Source organism: Drosophila virilis, chromosome 4, assembly GCF_030788295.1.
Source record: "Drosophila virilis strain 15010-1051.87 chromosome 4, Dvir_AGI_RSII-ME, whole genome shotgun sequence".
Lineage (NCBI taxonomy): Eukaryota > Metazoa > Arthropoda > Insecta > Diptera > Drosophilidae > Drosophila > Drosophila virilis.
The window spans coordinates 4,868,012-4,891,299 of record NC_091546.1 but is presented as its reverse complement, the minus strand read 5'-3'; the positions used below and the strand labels follow the sequence as shown (position 1 = coordinate 4,891,299).

At 39.1% G+C, this 23,288-nt stretch overlaps 1 protein-coding gene across 8 annotated transcripts in view; it reads right to left on the bottom strand.

The window, feature by feature from the left end:
- The window catches only part of LOC6627504 (dipeptidase 3), a 416,202-nt gene that overhangs the window by 79,063 nt on the left and 313,851 nt on the right, over positions 1-23,288 (bottom strand). For all 8 annotated transcript variants that reach the window (XM_015173103.3, XM_015173104.3, XM_070209380.1 and 5 more), the window contains one exon: positions 4,083-4,147. The gene's annotated coding sequence lies outside the window, so the exon portion shown is untranslated. The remainder of the gene's footprint in view (positions 1-4,082; positions 4,148-23,288) is intronic.

The window sequence follows — 23,288 nt, the reverse complement described above, 5'->3', positions numbered from 1 at the left end:
CTGTCAATCAAAAAAGGCAACAGCTAAGGCATACGCGATTTTTCTGTATGCTTTTACGAAATTAAAAGGAGAAATCGAGAAAAAAAATAACTGAATGAATGTAATGGGGGAATGCGCGACTACCAGATGCCCTGCATAAGTAGCTAGATCTCAAAAAAAATTTTGAACCAGCGACTTTTCGTTTGTTAACTCTACGCTCAGACAGCGCGGTCCCAGACAAACTCTTCCATATAAAAGTGAGCAGTATTTGCAGGGGCTTTAATCCCAAATTTATGAGTATGTGAGCGCTGGGAAAAGTTTAAGGTTTGAAGACAAATTTATTGGCCTATGCGACGACTTACATGCCGAATTTACAGCCTCAAGCTCTTGTGGTCTGTAATATTGAAGCTCTGCTTAGGATTTTGTGCCTGCCTGTTGCCGGGATAAACTTATTTATGACAGCCTGCCTCTCTATATACAGGGTATATGGCAAGCAGCACAGGCGTCTATAATCAATAACAAATGGCAACTGACAGCCGTTGACAGGCGCAGTCCGGGACTTCTGGCTGTCTCACTTTGGGCTGGGCTTTGACGCACGCACTTCTAATAATAATAAAAATACATTTTGCCTGATGCGTTTCTGGTTTGGATTTTTATTTTGAAAGCAAATTGTGAAGTCAAAGGAAAAATCTGTGAATACATTTTTGTATACAAAAAGCAAATATAAACAGGCGATAAATTTAAGAGCTAGGCATACGGAAAAACTTCATATGCTGCCCACTTTATGGCCAAACTAAGTCGGATTAATTAATTTTGGCATTGATTTTGCAAAAAGCCTGGCGCGTTCTTTGCACTGGGTCAGGTTCAAAAGGGTTTTATGTGGCAGGTCATAAAGTCTAAGTGGGCGCAGTGCTTCAAGTGGGCAATGACAAAAGCGGAGGGCGTGGTTGGCTGGTTGGTTGGCAAAGGACAACCGCTATGAGCAGCGCCCACGCAAATGAAAATCTAATTTAGAGCAACACGCACACAAAGAAGCCCAGCAAAAGGAAGTGGGTGGGGATGGATGTTGGCATTTCAGCGGGGTAGACACAAATGATACATGAGCTGCTGGCAGCAGTAAAAGCTTCGGTTTGCCTTTCATTTGCGTTTAAAGACCCAAAAGGACTTCCGCCTGCAGCGGCCTACAAATTAACATGGCCCCAATCTGTGATTCGCTGTGCTAGTATTCATCTGTCCGTGTGCGTGTGTGTGTGTGTGTCCGTGTGTGTGTGTGTCCGTGCGTCTGTGTGTCCGTGTGTGTCCCATGAATTATGACGAAGCCAGCTGCAGACTTAATGGAAAAAGCTCAGCCTGTGCCCATGCTCAGTCTGGGCACACGCAAGGCGTAAATTAGAAAAAAGTAAATTTCCTATAGCATACTTATTTGGGCGCCCGCCCCACGCTGCGTATGCGTATTATGTGCGCCCTCTAATAAGTTGTCGTACGCGACCTGCCCAGCCTCACATAAATTGAACACGATCTATGCGCTGGATTTGCACGGAAAACTTCGACTGGGTTTCTGCAGGCTACACAAATGTTTGTCTGCGCACTTTTAATTTTGACACGTTCCAGAGAAAAGCAAAGCAAACAAAAAATAGGCAGAAAATATATAAATAAGAAAACACGTGTTCTTTGACATTTCAAAAGCGCCGACAAGGCGTAACGCGTGGCAAATATACGATATACAATATACAATATACATACATATATTTATATTTTAAAATTCCAACGGCAGCGCGTATAATGAGTTTTTCGGCGGCAGCTCGTAAATACATGGGCCGAGGCCCATATATATACTCGCACATTCGCTTATAAAAGTATGTGCCCATAGGTGGGCTATAAAATTTGTTTAACACCAATGCACGCCGCACGCAACGCACACGCCAATCAAATTTATTTCATTTTATATAAATATATTTCTTTTCTTATATTTTCCCTTTTTTTTTTGCTGTTGCCCTGTTTTATGACAGCGCAGCAAATTAATGAAATTTTCGCAATAAATCATTGGCAAAGCGCATAAAAATGCGCACAAAATGTGTAAAGCAAATAAAAAATTTGCGTTAAATGCAAGAAAAACATAAAAATCTTATCTCAAAAAAAAAATGGGTCATCAAATTCCAACAATTATTAATATATACATATAAATGTTCAAATAATGCACTGCCGCAGGTTCACAATTTGTTTGAAGGGTTTTTTTTTATGCATGTATATTTACGAGGAAAAGTTATATGTAGAATCAAATAGAATTTCTGGCAACAAAAAATGTATTTTTCAGGTTGTAAAGCGTCGAGTTTTCTTGGAAATATATTTATTTAAAAATAATATACTGTTTGAGTTTTACTCAAAAAGCTTTTACAGGATTTTTGGCCAGGGTTCATGTTTTATCAAAGACTGAAAGATTGCATAGCAGCCAAAATGTTTGGAAAAAATCCACACATAATCGCTAGCTAAGTGCTTTCTTTTAATGTCAGCTTCTTTTTCTAGAGAGCTTACTTAGTATTTCTTTTGTTTCCCTATTTGTGTTAAATCAAAACTCACTCTTAAGCTTCTTTGAGCATCTGTTTTTATATCCTTGGAGAGAGTATAATAATTGCATCATGAAATATGTAAACCCATAATGTATATATATTCTATGTGATATATATTCTTGAAAATCAGGAAGGTTGACATAGGAATAATGGAAAGAAGAGTAGGTTCTTCTATGGAAAACTGCTTTGCTTATCAAGATATTTTGACCAGCCTTGGAATTTATTGGCTCTCATAGGAACAACAGGTCTAAAAGTAGGTTCTTGTACAATAAAATACTCTGTTTTCAACGATATTTTCATTAAAATCAGCAGCATGTACGAGATTCTGTATAAGTGTATCAAATCTTCGGTGTGCTGAAACTATTCTTACTTTCTCGTGTTTTTTTCCTTCTAAATTTCAAATTAATTATGGCATATTTCTGGACATTTCACGCACACTTTCGAATTCTTCTTGACTTTGCCCAAAACATTCTGGCACTTATTTAGCCAAATAGTCGAGCATAAGCCACCAGCAGACGGCAGACACATTCCATTGCCCGCTCCAAGCCCAAAAAATCCATTCACAAGTCATATTTTTGGACTTGACTGCACTTTTGGTGGTGCGCATAAAACTTTTGCTCCGGCCCGTGTCCAACCCAGCCACCCGTAATCCCTGGGCACCACAAAAATAGTCATCTGGCTATGTGCGGGAAGTGGCCCCAGTTTTGGAATAAAACAAACGCCCGTTTCCCCTCGTCCAGCGTTTCTCTTTGGCAATTCCGCTTGCATCCGTTTCTAAAAAGTTGCGCTGGCGACCAAATTCAAGTGGTTGGGGCCAAAGGCTTTTAGCTGACTTAACACCAGCGTGGAGGACACACACTCTAATATATTGCCGACACCACAGTTAAAGTCCCTCCTCACACGCCCTCAGCCTTCCCTTTAGTGGCCGCATAAAGCTTGAGCTTAAGCATGTCGGTCCAAAAAAGGGTTTCCTTTCCTGCTTTGACTTTAGCCAAAAAATTTGCACAAAAAGCGCCCGCATGAAAATTGTGCGTATGTGTGTGTGTGTATGGGTGTGAGTGGGTGGTTGGGTGGTTGAGTGGGTCAAAAACACAAGTTAACAATGGAGCTCGTGACTTTAAATAAAGAAATAACTTGCGCATAGTTCAAGTCAAACAATGCGCGACGCTGCGCTAAGAATTTAACATGAATACGCTTTTATATATTTTACTCTAGGACTGCGTTTGGGCGTATGTGCACATGGGCGTGTGGGCGTGCCCATGGGCGTGGCACTCGCTTCACTAACAATGCGCGGATGTCTTTGCACAAGTTTTGCATTATTTTTTGTTGCTTCTTTAGTATTTTTTTTTTTTTTTGGGACAGGCTGCGCCAAAAGTTTAGCACTTAATATTTTCTTTACTTTTTGGCTTGTGTCTTAGCGTTGCCTTTGCCCTTTTGGCCATGGGGCAGCGCCTAGCCTGGCTTTAAGACATTCGCTGTTTCATTTTATTTATGAGCCCCGCGTATTTCAACTGCATTTTTGACTTATTTACGTACCTTGCACTTCCGCTCCAGCTGCCCTCGGTGCGACGCATTTGTTTTCAGTCAACCAAAAGAACGCACTGAAAGGAAAAACGGAAAATATATTTTTAATAAAGCATTTTCTCTAATGGATTGTGAGTTGTTTGTCTGTTTATTTTTGCTGGCAGGTGCTCGCCGAGTGCAATATTATGGTTGCTTCAGTTTTTAATATACTTAGGGAATATTATTATTAAGAAATTATGGTGTTCAAAGCACACATTTTCTTGAAGATTATTTTTCACTTTTGTAATTTTTAACTATTTTGAAATGTTTTTCTTTTATTTTGTAACAAATTTTTTAAATTGTTTATATATTTAAGTTATTCAATTAGAGTTTTAAGTTTAAATATTTCTACTAATTAATGTATGATAATTTGCAATGCTTAATGTACCTCAGAATTTGACTGAGAATTTAAAAGGAACTCTTGCGAAATCAAAAATTGGTTTATTGTTATTCGTTCTGTCAGATATTTTCTATTTTCCAATGAGCTTCTCAATTAAGTCGAAAATTGTTTTAGTCAGACAGACTTTCATTTCATTTGTTTCATGCACAAAAACCATAAATTTGAAAATTTATTAAGCATTTAATCGTATAACGGCGCACAATAATGTTATTTTATTTCTAATATGCTTAATTCCCATAGAAAATAACTTTTAAATCTGCAATTGTGCTGCATTACCAAAAAATAGTTTTGCATAATTAAGCCACATACATTACCAGATGCACACACACACACACAAGCATACTCACACGTACACACACACATTCGCACACAGCCAAACGCACAGGAATGCATTTCAATGCGAGTTCAACACATTGTCATAACTAACACAAACTTATTTATCCCCGGGGTCCGATTTATATTACTTCCCCGTTAGCAGCCTCCACCCTCCACACTGCCCGCTGGCCTGGCCCATTGCCACACAGATGCACATTCGTACTGTCCGGAGGTTACTACTCCAAGGTCTGTGCTGTAAATTTATCAGTGTCAAAAATAATAGCGCGCCCGTTTTCGCTTTTAATAATTTCCCTCGGCAACGAGCCGAATGCGAGCATTTGGAGCGGAAATTGCTGCTCGAGTTGGAGAAACGGCAATAGAAAAACAAGTTAGAGTGCTTAGCTCAATGATCGACGATAAGATACTCTTTGGAGTGTAAGCACTTCATGATTTTCAAATCCAGCAGCACAGCTAAATGCAAAACTGCAAATTGAAGTTTGTTTTTCTGTATATTTCTTTTTAAATATATATAATAAAAGTATGAGAATTAAAAATAAAAATAACTTTGAAAATATAGTTATATATTATTAGATCAAATCTATATTTTGATCTATATTAAACTGTATTTTTCTATACTCTTTAAACTATATATTTTTCTATATTTTGTATACCACATTCATTAAATTATATTTTCTTTCAACAATTTTTCTATTTTGTGAACTAGATTTTTATTCTTTTAGCTAATAATATATATATACATTTATCAATACTTTTTTAGTTTTTTTAATGCTTAATTTTTTAACTTTATTTATTGCAAAAGTTTTTGTGTGTTAGCCTGACATATGCAATGGAATTTTTATTTTAAATAGATCAACTTTCCATAGAAGGATAATGCAAATTGAAATCCCTTGCGATAGAAGGTATATAGTTTTAGTATAAAAATGATGTGGACAACACATGCTTTATATAATTATAATAAATAAACATCAACATATACTTGCTTTGCGTATTACAGGGTATATTAATGCCTGCCAAACTACAGCAGTGGGGCATTAGAACAATGGTTCTGCCTTAGTGCATGCGCTGCAGGACACCAGGACGCCACATGCCATGCTCTACACACACAGACACACACACACACACACACACACACATGCAGACACACACTCAAGCACACACACACACGCACACTTAAGTATACACACTCCACATATATGTGAGTATTTGTTCTTTGGTGTGCCATCTAAATAATTTCAGTTGCGAACGGTCGCTGCCTCGCGGCGTTTTTCGGGTAATGGAATTTGTGCAGCCCAATTGGGAAAGGAAACATTGCTCCAAAAATTTCCGGATGTCGCACGCGCATTTTGCGCATTTACTTTTCCATTTATTCTGGGTAAGGCAATGCATTTGTTTGCCCGCCCAGTGTCAACATCAAAGCCATCAATTATTTAATTAAAGTTGGCTTTGTGCAACGCCTGAAATCTTTTATTTTTTCGCAGTCTGTAAATTTGTTTGATTTCTGAACAAAAATTAATTTAATTACGTTTTTTGTCAAAATTATTTACATTTTTGAATGCGAGCAAATTAATGTTGACACTTGCAAACTGGCTTTGTTTTGGAATTTGAGTTGATATTTTATTGCGACCACAATTGTTACGACAGACATAATTTTATTATTGGCTAATTGTGAACTCAATAAAAAACGAGAAAGGTTTCCATGATTGAAGCCAGACGGACACAACTACAGCCATTCGCCTGTTCAGGCTGAGCTGAAATATAAATATCGGATATGTCTGCTTCTATTACACATTCCACAATCAAATTATTATACCCCCTAAAAGAGTAAAATGCTAAGAAAGGAGAATAATTCATGCATAATATTATTAAAATATGTTAGTTTATGCGCTTCACATATTTATGCGCTGATTGGACAGCTGAGCCTCATTGGCATAAGTTTCGCTGCAAATGTTTCTCGCTTGAGAATCTTTTTTAATATTTGACAACTGCTTGAGGAGAAAGTTTTTTATTTTTACCACAAATTTAAGTGCCAAGGGCTAAAATACGTTCCATTAGGATTTCAGTACCCTGCAGTTGGGCACATTAAGCAGAAACTTTGAACATAAATTCAAGACCTCACACTCATAAATACGAACAGACTTACATCGATAAGAGGCCCAAACTTGAGAGCTGCGAGCTGCGATGTTCAAAGCATATAATAATAAATAAAATATGCAGCACTGTTGGCAAAAATTGCCAACTTTTTGTTCATTTCGCTTCGGTTTTTTTTTTTTTTTTTTGTTGAAGCTATTGACTAAATACTTTGGCAAATTCATAAATTGAGGCACATCATAATAGCATAAATATTTAAAGGATCCAAAGATGCAAAGCAACGGAAAAATTACTAAGCAAAATGCCCGAGAAAATTGAGTTGAAAACTTTGGCCTTTTTATATGGGCAGTGCGTGCGCGGCGTGTGGTCCACGCTTCAGGGAAGGGGAAGGTCCCCAACTTTATTGACTTGATTTCTTGCGCAGCACAAGAAACTAAGAATGAGCGAAGCGAGTGGTCAATGTGAAGGTACCCTGTAAATAAAGAGAGAGCTGCTGCTTTTGGTAGTTGGTCTGAATACAAGTTTCAGCTATAGTGTCAGCTCTTCATTTATCTGATATCTAGTTTAATAAGCGGAGACGCTGGTTCAAACGCTGAACCCATGGCCAAGAAATAGTTGGTTTAAAATTATAATAAATCTCTCTCTTGAATGTTAGTTCCTGCATCTGACTTCTAGTTTAAGCATCGCAGACACTGGTTTAAACTCTGATTTCATGGACTTAATTAACTTGGTTCATTAGTTCGTTAGTTCAAATCTTGCAACTGATTTCATTTAGAATTTATTTTTATTTCAGAAATCTTTATTTACTATTTGAATTTATTTTCGTATTTAATTTAACCTTTTTTAATAGTTGATAATAATAATATACAAGTACTTGAGAAGCGCATGATAAGTAAAAGAGAACCTTAATACTCTCTAGTTTTAACAGTGTCTATTTCAATTACTTTGACAGACATTTGTTGATCTAGAACTCATATAAGCTCTTCGATCATTTGTGTACAGGGTATACAAACAATAACAGTTCCAAGTTGCCAGCTGGCAGTTGTTAGTTGCCACGCTTGCTTATTCATGAGCATTCATCAAAGCTCACTTAATGCTCCATATTGGCCAGGGCTTAAACAGTTTTGACCACAAAAAAAAAAAAAAAAACAACAACAAACTTCGACATTTGGGAACGTCATGTAATAATCCACATTGATATTAAATAGCCACCAAAAACGGGAAAAACTTTTTCATTCACATGCAGCAACGAACTCTGGGCACAGTGTCTATTACCTTGACAATTAGGGCGCACGTGGGCGCAGCACATTGGGTAAGATGTTCGGCACGAGTCGAACTCAAGTCGAGTCCATTATTATAGGCCAAAAACAAACTGTAAGTGTGCTTTTGTGGGGAGTGCACGACTAGGAGATACCCTGAGCCTAGTTCTACATGTACAAACAGATATATTATGTATGAAGTATGCAAAGTGGAATTCGGAGTGCATAGTTTGGTCTTTGTGAAATTGTGGCAGCTTAAATCCTGCTAGAAAATGTAAGTATATACCATGTTAGTTCTTAGATACTTTCTTCTGCCTGTGACATACTTTTGCACAAAATGAATATACACCTTGTGCCCACTTCCAATGCGTTCAGGGTATATATATTGGGAGAAAAAAAACGGACATTAGACTTTAATAAGCCAATAAGTTTGCGCTCAGGTGCCTCGTCGTGCCGTTGTCCTTCTTGCCACTCAAAAGGCACTGCATTAATATTTATGCGCGTATTAAGCTTGATTGTGGAACAGAGTCGAACTGTTGCTATTGCTGTTGCTGTTTGTAGGCCAGGCCATGCGTGCGTTATAAATAAAATTAAATGTATCAGTTAAGCTGAATTTGGTTCTTGACGGTGTCGATAAGTCGACTTGGCCAGCGGCTAATGAGATTCAACTCGGGCTGGCTTCAGGCGGGTTCCTTAGCTGTTGCTCGGGTTAATGATGCGTCCGTTAGCATTTAATGTCTCGAGGTGCTTTACAGCGATGTGATAATCCTCGAATATGGTAGTGGCAAGGGCTCTGCTCGTCTAGGGGCAGGATTTGAACCCACTCGCCCTGCCAGTGTGATTTGTGGTTATTATCGAGAAATTGTTTGCCCAACTTTGAAGTATTGTGCTGGCGCCTGAACATGCCGTTAAATATTGGTTAGCTGAAGCATTAAATATATGTTGGTTTCTGTGAAACATCTTTGTTTCTAGATGTGAAAAAATGGGTTCAAGTCGAGTTCCTTTGTGTTTGCTGTTGGCTGCGAGTATCAACATAAAATGGCAACCAAAAGAAACGCAGCCACAATGTTAATATCTAACAGCCAGGTTCAAGGTTTCGGAAAAATTCGCAACATTTAGATTCGGTTCGTGAACCAAAAGATATGATTATCTTTGCAACTAGTTCATCGACAAAACTTTTTATTTTGAAGCAAAAAACTTTTTGAAAAATGGATCTAGTTCGGTTTAATTTTTGATAAGGCAACTGTTTGTTTTGACATTCAGCTTATGGCCAATATGATTATTCCTGGTTCGAACCGGCATGGCTCAAGCCCGATTTGCAGTCCTGCTAAAAACCCAATCAGTCTGCATTTCCAAAAACTTGTATAAATCAATAAATACTTTCACATGCATAGCATCAAGTTAACTCTTAATTCCAATCCAATTAGTACATGAAAATCACTTTAAACTCTGTACAGCTTACTTAAATCCACACTGCATTCCGCTGTGAAAAGCCCGTTGGCCACAAATGCTGCCAATTTAGCTAACACAAACTCCATCCCAATCATTAAGCTATGAATTTTATTTACTCAAATTTTGCTCTTGACTCCGGCTCCGGTTTCTGTTTGGAATACGCTAGCTCTCTTGCAGGATATTTTTATCAAGGATTTTTGTGTAACATGCACGCGAGTGAAATAAAAATAATGAGCGCTAGATATGAAAGATATACAGGATATAAAGGGAGTAAGCTTAAAAGAGAGGGGTGGGTGTGTGTGGTGGGGGGCTTGGCAGCGTGGCTTTTGCTCTGTAGCTTGTCAAAGGCAACAGCGCACAGAGAGAAAAAAGAATTGAGAGTATTGAAATTATGGCAAGAGGAAGCATGTTATGCTTATTTCAAGTACGTATTTGTATGCTAGAATAAACTCGAATCAACTTTTATTGAAAATCTTTGAAGGTCTTAAGTAAAGGAATGCGAAATAAATTGGAAGACCGCGTCTTCTAAATCCCTTCTATAATGCATCTACCTTTTAAGCCTGCTCAGACTATTTTTGAGTAATATCTAACTTGAATCAAGTTTTTCCCAAATAATCGCTTAATTGTTGACTATCTATTTGAATAACCGATTTTGACTTCTCACAAAAAAAAGTTTGAATAGAGAACTTTTAGCTTGATTCACGCTGAAAAACTTACGAATCGACTACGAAACAGCTTATCTTTGGGCCACAATTTTTCTCTCTGCATAGGAAAAACAACAATAATAGAGGCGACTACAACAACAATGCCGAGTATTAACTCGCATGCTTGGCATAATAAACATAACGTCACTGGGTTCGTCTTTTCCTTTGGTCTTTTTCCCGTTTTACTTTTCGCTTTTCCTTTGCTTGTCTGTTGCTTTGACTGGATTTATTTGCAGCTGCCTTGCGCTGGCTGTTAACATGCAGAGATCCTAGCATGTCGCCTTGGGGGCGCGCGATGCTGCTAACATGTAAGAAAATGGCAAAAACTTGTAGCCTTTCGACTCAAAGGACGCGCAAGGACGCCAAATGGTGTTGCACGGGCAACATGCTCGCAATTAGCGGAGAGTTGGCAGCTCAAAGGCTTTGCCGGCGCTGCTAATTGAGTGGCTGTCTCAGGGCTGGCAACGGGGCGTATGAGCAATGCTTTTCCCTAAGCCTAGCAATTAAATTGTTCTATTTGGCTAGCCACTTAATGTGCCACATTTTTTTTGCTTTTCCTTTCTTGTGCCACAATCACTGCTAACTCAAATTATGAACCTGCGTGGGCGGCGCGTGCTGTTTAGCAACTAAAACTGAAAATAGCTCTATTAAATTCTAGTCATGATTAACGGCTGCATTTAAATAAATCAACTAGATGTCAAGTCGAACACCAATACGAACTTAACATGCTGTTATTACAGCTGATCGCATACGCCATGTTAAAACTTTGACAGCTTTCTTCAGCTATGTTAACTTTAACAGCAACATTCTAGTTTTCACTCTTAACGTAGAGCTTAACAGCGTGCTTGTTAACATTATTGTCATTAACATTGCCTAACACTCCATACATTCTGTTGTCATAATGTTAACATACCTTTGCAAAGGGCATTGACTAGAATATAACATAATAATTGGAGTATTCTGCGAGCTCATAAAGATGGCTATTTAAGATCAAAAGTGTCAATATGTAGCTCGTAAATATACAACATATTTTTCATATAATTATATTGAAGACAATAGCTTGGCTCTATTTATATTTATTATTATTAATTCTAAAAACTGCCCTCGCGCAACTTTACAAGGCATACGGCCAGCAGCAGAGCTAGAAATTAATTTCCCTAGTGCATTATACTGGGCGGTACGAGAATTATTTCAGTGGGTCATGGGAAGGCGCCGTGGCAGAGCATAAATTGACGTTATGACAAATTGTAGACAAAGTTTGAGGCAAAATATGATGAAAAATGAAAGCGCAAAAATGCATGAAATGAACATCCAAAGAAAAAAATTTAGTAGACGAAGGCGAGCAGAAAAAGAAATCAAATGAAAAGGCAACAAACGCAGGACGAAATTATTGAAAGTCAGCACAAAATGGAATTGAAATAAAAATTGCTAATAAAAATGAATACGCACTAAAAAAAAAAAATCAAAAAAAAAAAATATTTATTTTCATTTAAGCTTTAAGATCAAGCGAGCAGATAATAATAAGAGAATGAATAAAAAAGAAGTAAAGAATTTAAATAGTTGTCTGAGTATTAAATTTCTACAGCAAATCTTTACCTTTTAGAGGGGCTTTGCCCTCTGTCCACAGCGAGGCATTCAATCAACGCCAGAAAAAAGTCAACTTTAGTTTTTGGCTGATATGAAATAACCTCCATTATTCATGCCCTACGCTCTTTCCCGCTCTCTCGCTGTCCCTTCCTCTCTTATTCCTTTGGCTGTCTCTCTTCATCTATCACTCATTTTGAATTACACAAACAAAAAAAAAACCAGAAGAACTTTCTGCTCACTTGCCCTGTGGCTTTAAAAAAGGTTTTTTTTTTTAATACTTTGGGCGCCGGGCAGCGCGTCGCGGGAGACTCTGGCCTGATGTGTCTGTCTGTCCGTCTGTCTGACTGTCGCATTGTTGCCTTTTGCTGGCTCTTTGTGTCTGTCTGGCAGCCATTTTGGCACAGCCCACCCACCCACACACACACACACACACACACACATACATACAGAGAGTTGCCACTCACGCGCTCTTGGCATGCTCATAAAATTTTATGATTTCGATCAACTCGAGTGCGGAAATTATTAAGAGTCGAATCTGTTTTAACATCCTGCGCACACCCAAAAACTGTCTGCTGTATCTATAGGCCCAGCTAGCTATGTATGTGTATGTAGTTTGAGTGTGTGTGTGTGTGTGTGTGTTCGCCAAATTTCATATGACAGCTGCCAGAGGGCTAAGTGCAAGCCAGCCTCAAAGGCACAGAGCGAGAGAGAGAGAGAGAGAGAGTGTGCGTGAGAGAGATAGAGAGAGCGCACATAAACTTCAATGGCCAACATTGCCAAACATTCACATTGTACGGCTTTTCTCCCTTCCCTCCCCCGCTCTCCCCCTCCCCAAGGCCTCCTTGCGCCCGCACACGCACTCTGCATGTGAAGTGCCCGCCATTTTAATTTATATTGTAGCTGTGTTAAAGTTCAAATATAATAAAAGAAAAACATCGCATATGCTGCTTTTTCTTGCTTTTCAGTTATATTTCTTTCTGTCTGTCTGTCGGTGTGTATTTTTTTCGCCATCTTCTTGTTCCTTTTTGAGTGGCTGGCAGTGGAAAGTGCGTTTTATCTTTTGGCAGGTGGGCGCCTGAACCGGGCCCGGCCACTTTTCTCGCCAACTTTGCCAATGGCCAATTTCTTAGCGCTGCGCGTTTTATGAACAACTCTGCAATGAAATTTCCGTTTCCTGTGGCCGCCATTTCATTTACTGGCGGCGCTTTTCCCTATATGAGATGTGTGTGCACAGTTTCATTTGTCCCTTTGTTTACACACACACACAGACGCACACACACACACGCACCCTCTGAGTTCTCATTATACGTTATGATAGAGGGTATCCATTGCCACAGTTTCTGTATGTTTTAATTGGAAACAAGTTGTCTCTTGATATTTGTCTTCTCTTTATCAATTTTTGGAATAGTTTTTAATTGGCTTTTAATCGATTTTCAACCTCTAGTAAGATTATTCAAGATTATTCTCGAGTTTTGAAACAACACACCCAAATGTGAAAAACAGGCGAAAAACGTTTGCATGAACTTTCTTTGTTGATCATTTAATCGAATTCAAATTCATTTTATAAAAATCGGTGGAAAATTATGCCATAATATATAGAATAAAAGCTGACCCGGGCAAATTATGGATATCTAAGATTTTGCTTGAACAATTTAAATTTGTTGTAAAACGTTTGCAGCGTTTCAGATTTAACTGAATAATTTTCCTCTTTGACATGCCGAACTGGCTTTAAATTAGGTTATCCATTTGGGCATTAAGCCCATTAAATCCAATTAGCGGTGGCTATTTTAAAGTGTCGCTTGGATTTGCAAGCGAGGCCATCAAAAGGACATAAATAACCTTTCGGTCCGGTTCGCGTGGGCAACACCCAACGGCCAGTGAGCTATTTGTGAGGTCCCCAAAAAAAGCAGTTCGAGCTTTTAAAATAGCAAACGGCCAATGGGAAGAGACACAGGGAACGGGAACAGACTTGTGACTGCTTCACAGCTTTGTGATGTGTTTCACCCTTAACTGATGACCCGATAGGCAACGCCTAAGCTGACCCATAAATTTAGCTGTGTGCCCTTAACGAGCTGCTGCCCCTCACCTGAACCATGGACCAGCTCGAACATTTAGTAAAATGACCGCAAAGTTATTTAAAAAAAGAAAACATTTTCAAAGCAAACACAGATGGCGAGAGAGGGAGAGAGAGAAAGTGCGGAAAAGTTTGGAGATAAGCGTTGGAGCAGCTGTAAAAAGCGCATAAACATGCGTTTCGGGTCAGTTTGAACAACGAGCTGAAAGTGGAGTTGACTCTGGCACTGCTGCTGAAGTTGATAGCCAACATATCCTCTCCATACCCTCGACATGATATTCTCGATGTGTGCACTTTGCTTGTTGTTGTTGTTGTTGTTGTTGTCGTGCTACTTTGAAGGTACTTAGGGCGTTTTGAATTTTTTATGAGCATTTTCCCCTGGTCATAATGTTTGAAACGTATATTGAAATAAATGTGCGAGCTTCACTTTGTCTGGCTATAAAATTTTGTCTGTGTGCCTATACATATATATATCTATATAAATGTGTGTGTGTGTGTGTGTGTAGCTGTTGCCGTGTGTTTTGTACCCTGTAAAGGTTCGACAGCTTGCGTTTTAGTTTAAATATCATTTTTTTCCACCAGCTTTTCAAACAATTTTTAACCACTTTCGAAACCGTTTTCCACCACTTTACAGTCAACTTTTAAGCCATTTGCCAACCAATTAGCATATAGTTAATTGGATTCGTAACTTTTCATCTTTTAAACTGTTAAAAACCCAATCGAAAATCGGGTTCAGTTTGAGGTTTTTCCCTTTTCAAAGTAGTTTCAACCACTTTTGATCAATTTTCAAGAACGTTTAATCCAGTTCCAATTTAAATATATTTCATTTCCCCTTCTGCCTTTAAAATTGGATGCATAAGCTTGTAAACTTTGTTCCATTTTTGAGCACCTTTTAAGCATTTTTCGATCACTGCTAAAAATCAATCAGTTTAAAACACACAGGAACTTTGAAGTAATTTCCAAACGATTGGCTGTTTGAATGACTATTAGTTACCAGTACAGATTCTCTATTACCGAGTCATGGTCCGACCAGTTACACCCACTGTTAAATCACACTCGTATCTGTTGTGAGCCGCATCATTTTCTCATATTTTCCAATTTGACAAATTCATATTTAATATAACTAAGTGTCGCAATTGCCTTGGCAACAATATTCGGCTGATTCGCTGATTCACTCTGCGCTCTTTTTATAGAGTATCTAAGATTCTCGAAGCTTATTTTGCGCTCACGCTTTGATGCTTTATATTGATTAATTGAATTGTTTATCATTGCCGCTACCTCAGCTTACCAGGAGGAGGGTGAGGGCAAGTGGAAGGTGGGGCTGCTTGTTTATATTTGGAGAGTCGGCTAATGTTTATCCCAGCTAATGTTTACCTGTCATGTTTATAATATTCACTTTTATCCCATTAATAATGTTTGGCTTTTGGCGTATGAGTTTTTAAGGTGCATGCAATATTGATTGAATTTGTGGTCAACATTTTGTTGCCCCGACCCAAATGTACATTATAAATGGATTTTTGGACGCAGCAACTGTTTCTATAGCTAAGGTGTACGGCTTTAAATGTTCTCCTAGGTTTCTCCATTAAAGCAAATTGTGGCTAGTTTTTATTTTCTTGAAAGAGCTTCTTAGTCTCGATATGCGCTGTTAGAGTATTTGATAGTCTGTTCGCTGCTGTTTACGCATTTTAAATTTATTTTAATTCTCGTTTAATGTGCAGCTGAAATATTTCATTAATATTTATTTGCATGTTTGGTCAACCGCCGTTTGGTTACGTTTCTCATAAAATTCTTTCAATCCTCATAATTGCGGCAAATTCTATTAATGGAAATTGCGGGCCATAAACAAAATTGTAATATTATTACATTATTTTCTTTTATTATTATTATTATATATTTTTTTGTTTTTTTTTATTTTGTTGTTGTTGCCATCCTTTGAGTTATGCATTGTTTCGCACATTTGGCGCGCCGATTTATTTTGTGGCGCTCATAAATTTGCCTCCGCGACGCGAATCGTCTGCGCCTGAGCTAGCGCCTGTGGCCTGTGGCAGCACTCTGTCACGTGTTGCATGTGGCACGCACACATTTGCACTTGGCTGGTGGCACGCGGTTTTTGCCGTGCGTACATTGCCGCACACCAGTTGGAATATTATTCATTTTTATTATATTTTGTCGCCTTAACGACCATAAATTGCATTAAAAATGCTGTCATTGAATACGGCCCTCGGCTGATAATGGAGGTGCAGGTGTAGTGCCGGCTAAGGGCTGGCTACAGTAAAGCTTGCCCATAATTAATTTAATTAAATATATGTCATAATTGACGCGAAAAAAGACTTTTTGAAACAATGTTAAATGTTTAACAATATTAATAAAAACTGGTTAAAAATAATGAGCACATTTGACTGATAAAAGAAATGAAAAAAATGTTGACATTAGCTTAAAATTAATTTGTTTTTAGCGCTTATTTAGCCTAGAAATTCACAGCTGCCCTCCTTTTTTTTATGTGACAAAAGAGAACAAAGTAGTGGAAAGCTGCATGGTACAAGAATAGATAAACCAATGCTGCGCTAGTTGAACCAGCTACCTCTCGCTTACCGAGACCAGGACCAGGACTTTACAGAGAACAATTTACAGTTAAGACAAACTCATTTATAGCTTGACTCATATACATACATATTAAAAAAATAATTTATTACGTTATTTTGTAATTTATGTTATCAGTATTATTATTATTAATATTTTTGCTGTGTTCGTTTTTATATATTTTATTAGTTTAAATTTTCATCGTAGCCAATTTGTACTGTAATTGCTGCCATTTTGCTGTATGCGCATTTAAATGAATGTTAGCAAAAACAAAAACTCGTATGTTCTCTTTTTTTTCATGTACAACAAATATTTTGATATGTGTGTAAAATGCAGAGAGAACATTTTCCGAATAGATGACTGCGTTGATGATGCCGATGACAACACAAGGAAATAAAACTGGGACAAAAAATATGCATGTCAAATAAATTGAATATAAAAAAGTGTGCTCAAATTTTCAACCGTGTCGCATTTGGGCTGGTTTTTATTGCCGCGTGGGCGACAGCGCGTGGTGTAGCCCTTTTTCGATTATTTTCTATGGATGGCAGAGCCTATGCTAATGGCTTTTCCAAGCAGCTTGAATCGTATAGGCACATGCCAGGCTGACAGTCGAAGGCAAAAGTCGGCTGACTTTGAAATGAACGCAAGCGGCAAAAATTTTGAAAATTTATTTAAAGCCAAATGCCAAAAAGCTTGGCCCACGCACAAAACGGACCGGGACCAGGCCAAGCCAGGCGTGGGGCAATCGGAAAAATAAGAAAATGGTGCGAAAGAAAATGTGTAACTTAACCCGCATCAAGAATTTGTCACGATTTGTAGTCATCGTCGCTGCGCGTTGTCGTGCGCCATGAAAAATGACCAAGTTGCCACAGTGCGTATACGTAATGTGCGCTGTGTGCGTCTTGTTCAGCTCTGTGATAACTGTATGGCTAGATATGGCTAACCCCCAACCCCCTCTTACACTCTCTCTCACACACACACACACACACACACACTCACAGTTAGCCCCTCGCTGGGCATGTCAGTTCGGAGCACTTCACGCTTTCAGCTACGAACTGCTTCACACATCGTTTGTCACATTGTTCGCAAGGATTTTTCGGTGAGCTCGAAATCTATGTCCCTTGTTGTTGTTGTTGTTGTTGTTGTTGTGCTTACAAATAGTGGCAGCTATTGTGTGTGTTGTTATTGTCAATGCCATTACTATTTGCTATTGTCATTGTTGCTGTTGTTGTTAATATTTGTTGTAATTTTTCATCTCATGTTGTGTGAACTTTTCTTTTTACTCTCGCTGTGATGTTTGCTTTTTTGCCCATTAGCAGCTGTGCGGGCGGTCGCCAGTGATAGGTGTGTTCGGTGTGTGTGTGTGTGTGTGTGTGTGGGCTGGTGGGCGTGTCATGTGTAATCAATTTTCAAGCCATTTGTGTGAGCCCAGCAGATAACAGTTGCAGTCGCACAGGTGTGCAACGAGCTCAGTTTATATGCCAAACGAAAATTTGTTCAACCCTTTTGACTTGTGATCTGCAAAGCACTTGAAAAAGGACGGAGGAAATAGCTACGCAAATTGCTTGCTGGGCGAGATTCATTCATAAGACAAACGCATGCTAAGCACTTGGCACTGGGCAGATATTACCCGGCATTGCACAGTTTAGTGGATTAATTTGGCTTGCTTCAGGTTAGCTTTAGGCAGATTCGAACCCTCAAATTCGCGCTTAAGCAATATTTATGAAGCATTCAAAATATAATTTTTAACGCAATTAAATAAGCCATCGACCTTCCCATATCCCATTTCACATTCATCAGTCAGTCAATCAACTTACTTGATGTAAGCTGTAATTCAATTAAATAGTTTCTGCAGCTACTTTTGATAAGTTTGAAGAATAGCTTTCGTTAAGCCGCCCCAATGCTAATAAATCTGTGCAAACCAAACGATTTATACACAGCTTATGCCAATGCGAAATCTCAATTATTCCACAGTTTGAAAACTTAATCTAAAAATATTACAAATTTAATTACATGGCAAAGTTTGAGCGAAAACTTTTGCTGATTAAATGCAAAAGGCAAAGAGACAAAAAGACAGTAAACGGGAAAAGCAGCGTTTGGTTGTGAGTGTGTGTGTGTGTGTGTGTGTGTGCTGAAAATTGAAAAGGCGATAAACAGTGCGCATATATTTCATGGCGCACAGTGCGTATGATTGACATTAAAACATTAATTATGCAAAGCGCAGACTGAGACAGAGGCAAAAACAGAGAAAGCGATAGACAGAGGCGAAAGTCGCATAACTGGCGGCAACTTTTCAGCCATGCTGAGTGCTTTGTGAGTGCATCTGAGTGCGTCTGGCTGTGGAGTAAAACAAACGTGCAAACAAACAAAAAATGTTTTCAAAAAACTTTTGCGTCACTTTTCGCATTTGGCCAAATGTGCCAAGCGAGGCCGCGCTCGCGCACACATGTCGTATACGCAATGTCTGGCCGTGCAGACGGCAAAAAGTCAAGTTTTAATTGTTTCACGAATTGATTTAAAATGCCGCCACGCCCTACTTCAGCAGGGCATTCATTTAACCAGGCCTGCCTGGGCCAGCTTCATTAATATGTCAGCCAGCCTTGGACTGCGGCGGCGGCGAGTCTGTGGGGATCCTAAATGGCCGCGTCGTGTAATCAGCAGCTGGAGGCGTGATTGACAGGGACAGCAAAAGCAAAAGCAAAAGCAAAGGCAAAGGCAGCAGCATAAGCAAAGTGTATTAAGGCACAGTTTCAGTCGCTGTCGCCGCGCTCTGGCATATTTTATTTATGTGCGCCCGAGCAGCTACAAGTCGGAGCCAGGAGCAGGACATCAGCCGGAGCTCGGGCCATTGTCTGATTGCGGCTGCTTTTGCTGCAAGTTTCAATTAAATGCACAGATTTTCTGCAATCCCAGCGCCAGGGGAGCTGATTATTGTTTTTTAATTTTATTTGCCAAAAAGTTGTAGGCGTGGCATTTAATTGCCGACATTCAGAACACGAAGCCAGCCAACGTATACTTAATTGAGCGTTTGGTTAGTTCAAATTGTTGCTGCTGCCGTTTGCTGTGTGTTGTGTTTAATTAATGGGCGTGGCTACTCTGAAATCGTAGCCGCTTATGGCTGGCAACGAAGCAAATGGGCGTGAAAAGCGTTTATGAATACCTCCAACCCTTCCCCCCGGCCCCGCGCCCGTTGGCTGATTGGTAATCAGATTACCTTGAAATTAAAGGCCAGGCACCAGTTGCTGCGCAATAGCCTCTTATGGTATTAATTTTCTTAAAGCCTTTTGATTTTGTTGCTCTCTTATCAATTGATTAAATATCTGAAGAGCTATAAATACATTAAGCCTGTTGAACAAGGTAATTCTCCACTCAAGACTTAAGAATTTCATGGATTTGTCAAAATTGCAACGATTTTTATGATTTATGAACTATATATTCATTAAATTAAATTAAATTAAATTATTGGAAAGCTCCTCACATTTTCATAATTAATCTCATTTGAGTTGATTTTATTTCTAGACTGACGCTGTATTTACTTAAATTTAAAATGCAATTTAAATTATTTATCTAATATTTGTAAGCCTTATCTGGAAAAATTTGGTACCTATTCGATTCGTGCTTTCAACATTTTTTGTTAAAATTTCCAAGTTGCTTAAGTCCGCCATATTCGACGGCATTTTGCTAGACACATTCCGCTGCTGAATATTATATTTGCTGTCGTATTAATTCCTTCGATTACCTTAATCAAATGTCTATTTAACTCAACCCTTGTCGGCTTGTGCTCTGCCTTGCCCGCATGACTTATTCATTTTGCAACCCCAAAAGCCTTGTTGCGTTCTCATATGCACTTATTTTTAGCAGTCTTAAAAATCCTTTCTCAATTCCCTGTCACTTCTAATTAACACATTTAACATTTAGCCGAGTCGCTGACCCAAATTTATCTGCCAGTAAACCGCCACACCCCTCTACCCCTCCACATACCTGCCGACAAAAATGAGGCAAGCGACGTTATAGAACATTTTTAACGGGCCCCATTAAAATTGCATAAGCTCGAATGAAACAAGGAAAAGGCATTTAATGTGTGCCTGGCCGACAATCAAATTCTAATAAAGTCAATTAAACAAACTCCGACGTTTGCTCGACAATTTGTACGTGGGCGGGAGGCGTAGCTGAAGAAAATCAATTACTCTTTTGGGCCACATTCAAGTACAAAACGGCAGTGCATAAGCTCAGAAGAGCTGCCTGCTCAACAAGCAAATACCCTGTATTAGAAGAAAAACGAGAGACTAAACTCAGCTGTTACAGATATATTTGTGTATTTATCCTAACACACAGTTTATAGGTACATGGTATGAGATACTAAGCTAACTGGTTGCTAAACAAGTCCATGTATATATGTTATAATTACAGGGTATATGTCTGATAAAACCTTGAGCTGAAAAGACAATTTGTTGCCGAACAAGTTCTTATCAATTCCACTTGTTTGTGACACAAAAACCCCAGGGTACTTCAGCTGAAAAGGTCAATTGCTCGCTGACCACGTTTCTGTATATACTCTACTACACCCTTTTAATTACAGGGTATACGACACTCAACTGGCTGACAAAATCCCGGGTCTAAGAACTAGTTCTTCTTATATCGAGTGTTATATATACCCTATTAAGCACCTTATATGTACAGGGTATTGAAAACTAAATGCAAACGTTGTCAGCTCTTTTTCTACCACTCTCTCGCCCTCTCTCGCTCCTCTCTCCCTCTCTCTCTCTCTCTCTCTCTCTCTTTCTCTGAGACTGCGGTAATCAATGTGTCAAAAGTTAATACAGCTCCAGGTCGTAGTTCAGATCTGCATTTCCAGGGGCACTTAAGCTGCCTGCCAGGATGCCCGGCTGCCCGGCTGCCCGGCTGCCGCGGCCCGCCCCGACCAGCCTGGCTGGCCAGGATGACAGGCTGGCAGAATAAAAAAAGCATTGCACAAATTGCCTGGCCACTAGAATGTTGTCCACGCCGTCAACGTTGGCGGCCATTTTGCAATAAATTTTACAAAATGTCGTCGTCTGCGTTTCCTGTTTGGCACTTTTGTGAAATATGTGTGCCACACACGACATCCGCTTGTCACACTCTCAGCTCTCCACTCGCCTACGCTTCCCCCCTCTCTCTGCCAATTGTTTATTATTTTAACTATGAGATAAGGCGACCGCTGCCACGCCCACTGATATTTGCATAAATTGTGTGTGTGTGTGTGTGTGTGTGTCGTGCTGTTGGCAGTCAGAAATCAAATAAAAGTTGTGATTCGAGTTGGGGCCGGATGGCTGCATCATAAACATTCCTGCTGCCTTCTTCTTTTGTTATTGTTGCTACATTCTTGTTATTTATCTTATAATTATGCAAATGTGTGAGAATCCAGCGTCGCCTAAACTTGCCACACCCCCCTCCTCCGCCACTGCCTTTGGGCTGCCTAAATGTGTCGCCCACATTTTTGTTTTACATATTTTGAGGCGCAAGGGTCGCAGCCGAGTCAAGAAGCCAGAAAAACATTCAACGGATTTCTGTCAAAGTCAAGAGCGTAATTTGCGTAAACCTTGAGATATTGTGTGTTGTAGAGTGTAAATGGAGAAAAAAATATATATTTTTTTAACAGAGCACTTCTAAGTTAATTTTGAACTGGTTTTACCTACACCTATTTGCATATAGAAAATTTGTTCTGTATTAAATGAAATGGCGTTATATGAAACAATTATTGTTATACTTGATGCTTATAATTCTCAAAAAGTTAAGGCCTTAAGCGCAAAGGCTGCCGAAAATCTGCCGAAAGTATCCCGCCTTTATCGTTTTCTTGTTATATACTTTTGAAAATCTTTAAAGTTTGAGGAGTTTTGATTCAGCGTATTCACTATTTGTGCAAATTGTTTTTGAGTTCCTTGTGAATAGTTGTTGTTGCATGTCATTTGCTGCTGCCGTTGCTTCTGTTCTTATGCGGTTTCTGTTTTGCTTGGTTGCCAAAATAACAAACAATATTGTTGTTGTTGTTGTGTGCCCGGCGACACAAAAGTTATTCCAGCTTCAATGCTAATCACGTTCATGTGGATGGGCACAAGGATAAGGCCAAGCGGAATGATGATGATGACGCTGATGAGGTTGTTGATGATGATGCGGCTGATGATGATGAGGCCTTTCAATTAATGGCAATTCAATTACACATGTTGGCCAAGTTTTTGCCCGGCCGCTTTACGGCATTTGCCACAACAATTAATTAAGCAAATGTTGGTCAAGTAGTTTAAGAAACTCCAAGGGGAGAGAAGTGTGTGGGAGGAGGAAAGGGGTGGGTGGGGTCTGCGCTGATTAGCTTGTGCAGCTTTTGTGTGTTTCCAATTAACTGTGAACTGGAAAAGGCCAAAAAGCCTTTTCGATACGCATTTGAAATGCAAATGGCAAAAATGTCAAAAAAAAAATAACAAAAAAAAATAAGTAAAACGAGAACAACTTCGGCATTTGCCAAGCATTTCCAACAATATGTGAAAATGCTGCCGACTGCAGCATGTGTATTTTCAGCTGTTGGCTGTTTATCCTCTCTGACTGTGTCTGAAAGTTTTCATGTTCCTTGGCTTTTGCCAACTGACGTAATTCAAAGCCAACTCGCTTCATCTTCAGTTGCTGTATTTTCTTTAGATTTTTCTCAAATTAGGCAGCCCGTGCGAGCGA